The sequence below is a fragment of the Eleutherodactylus coqui genome, chromosome 1, assembly GCF_035609145.1.
Source record: "Eleutherodactylus coqui strain aEleCoq1 chromosome 1, aEleCoq1.hap1, whole genome shotgun sequence".
NCBI classification, from domain to species: domain Eukaryota; kingdom Metazoa; phylum Chordata; class Amphibia; order Anura; family Eleutherodactylidae; genus Eleutherodactylus; species Eleutherodactylus coqui.
In genome coordinates this window covers 258,416,436-258,427,431 of record NC_089837.1, presented here as the reverse complement: position 1 = coordinate 258,427,431, position 10,996 = coordinate 258,416,436, and the positions used below count along the sequence as shown (strand labels likewise).

Here is a 10,996-nt window from a genome sequence, read left to right as displayed (position 1 = left end):
AGTAAGCTCATTAATATCTATGGGAGTGTTGTACCGCGGTTAGTACGGCACTCGGGGCGCTGTGCTAATAGCGGTAAAAAGCAGTGTGTGAGAGCGGCCTGCGGGGCTACAAACAAATTTTCATGTTCAGGAAATGCATCATGTTTGGGAAGATTACGCCAAGGGGCAGATCATGTATGCAGCACGATCTAGGTATGGGTACGGGGGAGTTTAGGGTGGAGGCCCAAGGGGGGGCCCCGAGCTGAACTTTTGCACCTGGGCCCCTGAGCCTTTAGGTAAACCCCTGAATGGTACTATCTAATATACCATGATGTACTGAAAAATGTAAAAAAATTCTAAGTGGAGGGAAATGATAAAATGAAATTCCGCCATCTTGGGGCGGGTGGGTGGGAGGGGGGGTCTTGTTTCTATGACATACACACTGCAGCAAAAATGACCGGATAACTTTATTCTATGGATCAGTACGATTACAACGCTTCCAAAGTTATCGTTTTTTTGTTTATGTTTATGCTGTACTAATTTTTAAATATAAGATCTTCTTTGGAAAATACACAATTTATTTTCTGACAGCTATAATTTTTATTTTTCCGTTGACTTAGTTGTGCAAGGGCTAATTTTTTGCGGGATGTCCTGTAGTTTCTATTGGTAGCATTTTTGAGTACATATGAGTTTTTAAATAGCTTTTTTATTAAATTTTTTCTTAAACTGGGGTGACCAAAAAAAGTGCAATTCATATACAAATAATGCATTACTTTGGTAGATCAGACTTTTATGGACACGCAATACCAAACATTCTTTTGGGATTTTTTTATTATAAATATGAAAAAAGTTTGGTTTTTTTGTATAAATTCTTTATTTTTTAAATTTTTATTACCTTTTATTTTTTTAATAATCAATAAAACTTTTTTCAACTGATTTAAATGTTTTTATTTTTTAGAATTCGAGGATAAGAACTTTAAGAGTTTTTTTGATCGCTTCTGCAGTATGATGTAATACCATATCATTACATTATACTGTTATCTGACAGGCAATCTTCCAAACCTTGTCAGCTTGACAGGCAATCTGCAATGGCAGCCCTGGGGCCCTGCCATAGCAACTGAATGGCACCCAGCAATGTCATCGTGGGAGAATGTTTGGGACTCCTGGACTCTGATCGGGGCATTTAGATGCCACTGTCATATAACTGACAGCTACATTTAAAGGGTTGATAGTGCTGATCGGAGCTGTAGTGGGCAGGTGAAGGCTATAAGAAACAGTCAGTACCTGCATTATATAGAGCGGGATTGACCCCCTGATCACCCTCCATATGAATCCTGTACCTCCATGATGTAAATGTACATCCTGAAGCTATAAGGGGTGGAATACAGCTGCTCAGCCCTAGTATGCCACTAAATAATGCAGTCACCATATAATAAATAGCAGTTCCACATAGTTATAGTGATTACAGCTACAATAATGGATCACCTGTGACATAGCGACAAACTAGAAGACAAGAGATGGCAATAAGGCTTCTTTTCCACTAGTCTATATCGGCCCGCCGTTATACGCTGTGATCTGATGCATCCTTTAAGCACTCTGTGTGCAATGTTCAGTTACATTAAGGGACCTTTTACCCACGACGGAATAGCAGTGTAGAATATGGTGTCTTGAAATTCCGAACCAAAATCCACACTGCCAGCTCGAGATTTTGATGCAGAATTCTGCAATTTTCAATTCTGCATCAAAATCCTCACATTAGTAGTACGGATTTTGGTGCTGAATATTCTGCAGTGGGGCATATTCCACAATGCTGTTGCTGAATATTCCATTCTGTGTGAAAGATCTCTTAAGGTACTTCAACATGGAATGGAATTTCTGTAGCAGAAAATCCACATCAAAATCTGCATGCAAATTTGTAGTCTATTTTGGTGTGGATCCACGGATTTCACAACATCATTTGAAATGTGTTATGAAAGTCCACAGTAAAAGGCTAGGGCTAGGTTCACACTGGTTGGATTTTTAGTGGAATTCCGGCAGTTTGGCAGCACCGAAAAACCGCGGGAATTCTGGTGGAAAAGCGCAGCTTCAAAACCTGCAGCGAGCAGTTCGGCCACCGGCATTCCGCTGCGGCTTTCTCTTCCTTTCCATAGAGAGGAGCGAGGCTGCAGCGGAAAAAAAATAGGCATGCTGCATATTCGAAATCAGCTTTTCCGCGACAGAGTGGCCACCCTGTGTGGACGAGATTTTTGCAGATTCTCGTCCGCATGACTGGATTAGCATCCGCAGGCGGGTTTGTCGCAACGAATTTCCTCAGGGCAAATCCACCCCGTGTGAACCTAGCCTTAGGCTACATGGCGGCTTTTGGGTGTTACAGGGATTGCACAACCAAACATAGCTCTGTGACCTCGTGCTCTCGTTGAGGTCAATGGGATTCCGGTTTAAAGGGGTTGTCTCGCGGCAGCAAGTGGGGTCATACACTTCTGTATGGCCATATTAATGCACTTTGTAATGTACATCGTGCATTAAATATGAGCCATACAGAAGTTATTCACTTACCTGCTCCGTTGCTAGCGTCCCCGTTGCCATGGATCCGTCTAATTCTGATGTCTTCTGGCGTTTTTAGACGCGCTTGCGCAGTCCGTGCTTCTGGCTGGTGAATGGGGCCACTCGTGCCGGAGAGCTGGTCACCGCGTCATCATCGTAGCCCTGCCCGTCACGTGTGCCGATTCCAGCCAATCAGGAGTCTGGAATCGGCAATGGAACACACAGAGCCCATGGTGCACCATGGGAGAAGACCCACGGTGCACCATGGGAGAAAACCGCAATGCATCCCTGGGAAAGAACCGGCGGCCATCTTGGGAGAAGATTTTTATAACTCCATATTTCGTCGGATCGGTGAGTAGCAAGCGGTTTAAAAACCGCTTTAAATTGCTATTTTATGCTAGGGGGGTGACAGGGGGAACGGGGTAATGTAAAATTTTGATGTTTACCGCGAGACAACCCTTTTAAGTCACAAGTGGCCATGATCCACAGACACAAAAAAAGTTCAATTTGCAACATAGTCCTGGCCCCCTAAAATTGGTGTAAGGTGGCAGAGCCACACTAATATTTGGGCGAAGAGTGCCTATCACTACCAAATGTCGCTGTGAAACCCTTGGATTTCTGCAGGAAATTCCATTGTCGAAAATCCACAATGTTTATACTACTTAAGGGTCCCTTGATTGAGCTTTATTCGAGAAACAACTGTCCAAAATAAATCTGCAGGGCTGTGTATCATTTATTATGCTAATGATCATTTAAAAACAACATTTATGGCTATTCACCAACTCCTATAGTCTGTAACCTGCCTTTTTAGAATGGGGACAAGTTGACAAGTGTTCTTCAATGGGATTAGTGACAGGAAGTCAGAAAAAGCTCGGCCTCACGGTCACAACTTTATCTCACATATGCGAACTTCCAGATATATTTACACATGTGTGAATGACATTAGCAGCTCAAACTTAAACAAACAGATGTACGAGTGAGTAGAACCAGGCCTGGTAGATATAAGAGCAGTGCCTCTACTGAATAGCTTACCTGTGATTTCTCCTTCAGACAGTTTTTATAGGAAGGATCAATGAATATCTCCAGCTTCCTCTTCTATATAGCAAACTCCTGAGCTGCTGCTTCATGCTGCACTCTCCAGTTATCATTCCTAATACAGCTGCGTCAGTAAGAACCTGCTTATTTCCCGCTGTATGTCTCACAGAAACAAATGGCCATGTAACTTATAGAACAGCAATCAATAAATCGATGCTCGATGAATGAACAGGAAAAGAGAGAGAGCTCAGCAGCTGCTATGAGGAGCAAGCCCAGCCTCAGTGCGCACCACGCCTGGCACATTCCCATTGGTTCACTTGGTAATAGAAAGTGAAGCTACAGCTGGATGGATCAAGTCCAGCAGAGTTGGATTTGTAGCTTGCGTACTGAGTTTTGGAGGAGATGCAGGGCAAAGCTATTGTTTTGTTTGCCAGCAAATACTTATTAACTAGCATCTGATCACTATGGCATTTACGGGGAGAGGATTGGAAGTGATGGCTGCTAGTGAAGAGTAAAGGCTGCTAGTACATTGCAGCGTTAAAAAAACACGCTTGAAAAATGCATGTGAAAACATGTTTTGTGTTTTACATCTCTGAGAATAATTAGCACTGATAATAATGCATGATGCAAGTGCGCCTTTCAAAACCGCATGTGTTTTCCCATATATTTTTAAAGGGCATTTTTGGTGTACAGACAAAAACGCTGCCATGGAATAGCAAGCAGGTTAACAAACTTTCATTAAAAGGAAGTCATGAGTGTCTTTCAATGGGTGCATTAGAGTGCTTTCAAATGGACTGGAATTAACCTGCAAGACGCACCTTAATCTGCAGCTGCAGAATTTTACACCAAAATTTACAGGTCTAATTGCAGATTCTCATGTGTAATTGCAGACAGGTTTAAAGGCATTTTTAATTCTGCACCAAAATCTGCAGGTAGCCTGTGGAATTTACAGCGATTTGCAGTGCGTTCTGAGGGTTAATTCCGACCGATGTGAAAGCACCCTTAACTGGCTTGTCTGTCTGATGCCCTAATGTATAGCTCTATGACAGACTTTCTTTGACCCATAAAGGACGCAGGTTTTGCCAGATTTTTCATCACCACATTTGAAGAGCCATAGCTATATGAGGGCTTTTTTGTAGGACAAATTGTATGCTTTTAATGGCAACATTTTGGGATACATATAATATATTGATTAACTTTTATTATAATTTATTTGTGAGGAATGAAAAAAAACCCAATAATTCCACCATTGTTATTTATATAAATGACAGGTTAAGGTTGTTCTGCAGATTGTTACCAAATCTATATATACTTTTTGTAAAAACAAAATCAAGCCCCTACAAGGAGGTGTCGTTTTGCTGCAAAACTCAGCATGCAGGTACATCTCAGGCAGATATGCAAATTAGAGTTGTAGTGTGATTAGATAAATGGTCTTGTCACCTAAGGCCCTAAAAGTGATTTTATCATTGGCCTATAAAAAGGCTTTCAGTGGCTGCTTGTGTGTAGTAAATCTCTTTTTCCATTTGTTTAGAGTTTGTTGACCAGTAGACGCCTATATGAAGCAATCAAAGAGATTTTACCCAGTTATCAGAGAGGGGGGATATTTGGAATGCGAGAAGCTGGATGATTGTATTGTTGAGTTTCTGCAACCTGGGCTGTTCTGACCAGATTGTTAGGTGGTGTTTGGACCAGTAGGGCACATACTCAAGTTGACAGGGATCAGGACATCCTTGACAGACCACCATTAGAGAGGATTGTCTGATCGTCCAAAAAGCACTAGCAGCTCCAACTGTTTTGTTGTCTGCCATCCAGACACAGGTGGCACCATCGTTACAGGCTCCCCGTCTGTTGGAACCATTTCCAGGCATTTGACAGAAGGACATTTGGTCTTATCGTGCCCATTACGCGTACTGCCTTGGACACCTATCCACTGTCACCTCCGTTGCAGTGTTGTTGTGAACATCAAAACAGCGATGCATCCAGGTTTAGTTTGAGCACTGATGACAGCCGTGTTAGCATCTGTAGACCTCAGGGTAAGCGCTTCAATCCTGCCTTTGCTGTGCAGTGGCACACTTTCTCCACTGTTGGTGTAATGGTCTTGGGGGCCATCGTATACAACAGTTCGAAACTCCTAGTAATGGTGTGAGGGACAATGACAGCTCAGTGATATGTTCGAGACATCCTGCAGCGACATGTGTTCCTCTCATGGCAGGGCTTCTAAAAGGCATTTTCCAGCCAGATAAAGCTCAGCTGCACTCAGCAAGGATATCACAGGAATACCTCCACAACATCTGGGACACCAACTTCGACAGCCTATGAGTTTGCATGATCTAAAGGCTCAGTTACAGCAAATTTGAACTGACATGCTGTAGAATACTATACAGAACCTGTAAGCCTCCATGCCCGTCTTTATCACATTTTGCATCCAAGCTAGAGGTGGCCCAACAGGGTACTGGAGCCTCCCATTAAGGGTTCAGTTTTCCACAATAATTTATCCTATTGTAATCACATATCAACATTGCAATCACACATAGAAAGCTTCATTCAATTCTGACAACTTCAAGGTGCTTGATTTTGTTTGGCATTGAGTGTTTATTCAGCACCAGTGGCTATCCCTGAGCTGTACATTTAGGCCCCATGCACATGGGCGGAGATTCCGCGGCGGGATTTCCCGCAGAATTTCTGCCCGTGATCGCTGCCATAGGATTGCATTAGAAAATGCAATCCTAGGCAGACGGCCGTGATTTGTCCGCGCAAAATCACGCGCAGAAAACAAATCGCGGCATGGTGTATTTCTGTGCGGGGCTCGCACATCAAAGAGCCGGAGCCGCGGGAGAGGTGAGTGCCGCGCCGGTTCTTGCAGGGGCTCGGGTCGGGTCCCGCTGCGAGAATTCTCGCAACGGGATCCGACCCGGCCATCTGCAGGCAGCCTAACAGTTTAGATTAGTTTTATAAACCTTAAATTACAGTTGGATCTACTAATGTATTTCACCATATTTACAAAATGTGTGTGTTTTAGTTGTAGCACAAATTGGGATAAGATTAATACTTCTATCCTTGTACTCCTCCTCTGAAAGAAGGTTTCATACTATTTGTAAACAATACACGGCAGTTGTTTTGCGAGGTGATGAAATGATTCCAATGGGATTAATGTTATTATTCTAAAGACATCCCACATGGTGCCACCTGGCATAAGATCCCTTTCTATTTGGATGTGATTACTTAAGGAAGGCTAGAGGAGAACACTGAGAATTGTTCATTTACAACTATTATGCACTGTATGTACTAGTCTAGTATATATGAGAATTTACAATAAATCTAAACCGCAAATGTTTAACATTATTCATCTTTTTATATTTTCGATACAATAAAAGAAAAATACATATCACCGTGGTGTAATGGAGGGTCATGGATGAGATCATATTGTTGACGATGGGTAAGAAACGTTTCCTTTTTCCAGACTAGCAATTTGCCTCTCTTTTGTGTTTTTCTTATGATCCTTAAAACAGGTTACACAGTTACTAAACTAAATTTTGGACCACAAAGCAACCTCAAATAAAATAACATAACCCTACAAATGGTCACAAAAAATACAGCCATAATCACTTGCAATAGGGAACTATTGAGATCGTTATACCTGCTATTTTACCGTGAATCACCTGCAAATTGCAGTGTAGCATGGCCCATATATATATAGAACAATACTAAGAATCATTATGGGTGTAGGCATAAAGTGACCAGATGTCCCGATTCAGGCGGGACTGTCCCGCTTTGGGACCCTGTGTTCCGCCTTCCACCGGGACCCTGGTAGGACAGCCATTTGTCCCGCTTTTGGGACTTTTGTCCCGCCTTTTTCACGCTTTCGGGACGTCTGGTTATCATAGTGATTACAAGCCAGGGTGCCGCAGCTCTCTAGCTTGTAATCACTTTGCAGCGCCACAGTGGATGCACACACTGATGTCACTATTGCTACTGAGGGTCACTGTGGGAGACACTATTGCTACTGAGGATCACTGTGGGGGTTACTAATACTATTGAGGGTCACTGTTGGGGTCACTATTACTACTGAGGGGGTCACTATTACAAATGAGGCCGGTCTGTTTGTGGCAGCATAAATCAAGCTGACTTATGGTAGGTTTGCACATGGCAGAAATGCTGCGCAATGTCTGCAACAGAAATTTCCGCAGCATTTCTGCATTCAAAAAAACAGTCAAAATCTGTACCATTGGTGCGGATTTTGACTGAAAATCAGCCGGGCATTTGCAGCTAATTTAATACTATGCGAGCTCCCCTTCACCTCCTCTGAAGGCTTCCCACTGTCAGTGCTCCCTGGCTTCCAAGTCCCAGCGGCCTGGTCAGGTGCAGTGCCACTGGTCAGGTGATGCTGGTCAGGTGAGGCCACTACAGGCCACTGGGAACCGTAAGCTCGAGGAGCGCTGACAGCGGAAGGCCTACTGAGGAGGTTAGGGGGAGCGACACATAGTATGAAATCAGTTGTGGGTACGCCGCTAATTTATTGTCAAAATTTGCACCAATAACATGGATTTTGACTGTTTTGTGAATGCAGAAATGCTGCAGAAATTGCTCCCTGTCTTTTTTTAAATGGCCCTGTACTTTTTATAATGACAGAGGTAAAATCATACGTCATGATAAGCCCCGCCCCCTGACCACATCCCTCTGTCCTGCTTTAACCATGGGAAAATCTGGTCTCCTTATGTAGGTATCTCCTATGGGAGACAGGATCCCTTTATTCAAAATGCTGACCTCCATTATAGGTGGCAATCTCTTGATTTTTTATTTTTTTTTTGCATCTGAGGGCTCCTGCACACTGGCAAGAGCTATATCGCTCTCGCAATCCTTCAGAAGCCCTGGATGTGAGGCGTTTCCACAGGGAAACAGCCTCCCATCCCAGAAGGGCTGAAGGAACCTCCTGCTGGGGCTGTCACAGCAATAGCAGGAGATAGTGCTCCCTATTGAAATCAATAGTTCGCGATCGCGATCCTCTGCCACTGTTGTGGCAGCAGTGGCCACGGACTCTCCACGACAAGGGTTTGCGGGAGGGTAAGGGGGGTGGGCTTAAACTATAAATCCATATGGCCATGTCGACAGAAAAATAAAAAAGCTATGGCTTTTGAAAAGTGAAGATGAAAATCCCCCCAAAATCGTAGCATCCTCATGGCCAAAATAGGCCATGTCCTTAAAGGGGTTGTCCCGCGAAACAAAGTTGGGGTATACACTTCTGTATGGCCATATTAATGCACTTTGTAATGTACATTGTGCATTAATTATGAGCCATACAGAAGTTATTCACTTACCTGTTCCGTTGCTAGCGTCCTCGTCTCCATGGTGCCGTCTAATTTTCAGCGTCTAATCGCCCGATTAGATGCGCTTGCGCAGTCCAGTCTTCTCCGTGTTGAATGGGGCTGCTCGTGCTGGAGAGCTGCTCCTCGTAGCTCCGCCCCGTCACGTGTGCCGATTCCAGCCAAGCAGGAGGCTGGAATCGGCAATGGACCGCACAGAAGACCTGCGGTCCACCGAGGGTGAAGATCCCGGCGGCCATCTTCGCAAGGTAAGTAAGAAGTCACCGGAGCGCGGGGATTCGGGTAAGTACTATCCGGTTTTTTTTTTCAACACATGCATCGGGTTTGTCTCGCGCCGAACCGGGGGGCTATTGGAAAAAAAAAAAACCTGTTTCGGCGCGGGACAACCCCTTTAAGGGTTTAATCACTAGGTGATTTTTAATTACCATTGCCTAAGCCTAGGTACATACTAACCATGAATGGGAATTTCATGTAAGAGACTCAGGCACAACTTGCACTGGACAGCACACAGACACTGTGCTGTACAATTTACACTGCCACAGCCCTTTGACATACATTAGCATGTTCTATTTCTTGTAGGTGATAGGGAAGCTGTGGATTTGCCTATTGTAAATAGGAATAATGATAAAGCTCTGGGATGTGATTACATATACTGGTGAGGCGATCTAAATTAATATAGGGGTCTGTTATGAGGTTCTGATTAACTTATGGGTCTGTAGTCTGAAATTATTGTGGGGCCCAAAGACTGAATTAATTTTACTGCAAGGCGTCTGAATCAATTTTAGTGTCTGAGGTCTGGAGCCTTAATTTATTTTGCGGTCTGACATCTGAATTAATTCTGGGGTCTGAATTAATTTTGCTGTATGGGGTCTGCATTGCTTCTGACGACTGATGTCTGGAGTCTTGATTAATTTTCCTGTGTCTTATATATTACATGTCATCCATGACCAGATCTGCAAAAAAATCGAATTTTGCAGCAGATTTGTTGTGGATTAACATACCAAGAGGCATGGATTCGTGAAATTACCACAATAGTGACTGTTATGTAAGCGAACATGTATGGTCTGAGTGTGTCCTGAACAATTAACTAAAATTTGGGGGTTGTTTAGTTGATTGTCCTTCTACAATAACTAGAGCCTCAGATCCTTGAACGAGTATTTAGTGGGACCACAAGTGAGGTATACGGTGAGTGTTCTTCTTGATTCCTGACCCCTTTTTTTTGCATAGGACTTTGTGTAGCAACAGCGTTGTGGTATATGCCATCCCAGAATCCATGTATTAGCAGTGCAGATTTTGGTGCTGAATACTCCTCAGGAGGGCATATTCCTTCCTGTGTAAAAAGTCCCTTACTCCTTTTCAGTTTGCCGGTTTAATCTTTCTTGTGCAACTCCCCAACCGGGAGCCCTTTTACAAAATAATTACGTTTTAAGACAGGTTTAGTATGTTCTTTCTATTACCATATCTTGTATGACACATTACTTTTGTACACTAGGTTTATCTCATCACTTTGCAAAACGCACATTCTCTCACTTTTGTTACTGTTTTTTATTGTTTTATTTTCATTATTCCTGTTCTTTAAATTCTGTCACTGTTATTTTAGTTACATGTTGTATGTTCCTCGTGGCCTCTTAATAAGGATTTATTTTAAAAAAAATACATTACATTTATTGCAGATTTTCTGCAGATGCCCTGCAAATTCAGAGTTAAAGCTTTCTACTGTGTCTGAAACTGTCCTAAATTGGTAAGACTTGCCTGACAGAATTTTTTTCTCCAAGAATTCACCAGTGCTAAAAGGTTTTAAACTTTTTATATGGAGTTTTATTTTACTCCCAACACCACAAACACTGGTATAGATTGCAGGCCAGGGGCGAGGCTCCATGAAATTCAATGGTGACAGTCACACCTGGGACATTTTGCCTGAAGGGAGCCCAAAGCTCCTCTGCCACATTAGGAACTCACCAGTTTTATAAAGTAGGCCATGTAACAAATTTTGCCCAGGGACTTCAAAATCTCTGGACCAGAGAGTATGATAGTACTGATGGGTGTCTAGTAGAGATGAGCGAGCATACTCGTTCGAGCTTGATGCTCGTTCGAGTATTAGGGTGCTTGAGATGCTC

The 10,996-nt window shown here is 43.1% G+C and overlaps 1 protein-coding gene across 1 annotated transcript in view; it reads right to left on the bottom strand.

Annotated features, from left to right (window-relative positions):
* The window catches only part of GPR63 (G protein-coupled receptor 63), a 56,192-nt gene extending 52,490 nt beyond the window's left edge, over nucleotides 1-3,702 (bottom strand). Inside the window, exon 1 of the mRNA XM_066608231.1 lies at nucleotides 3,556-3,702. The gene's annotated coding sequence lies outside the window, so the exon portion shown is untranslated. The remainder of the gene's footprint in view (nucleotides 1-3,555) is intronic.
* Nucleotides 3,703-10,996: the final 7,294 nt, after the last annotated feature.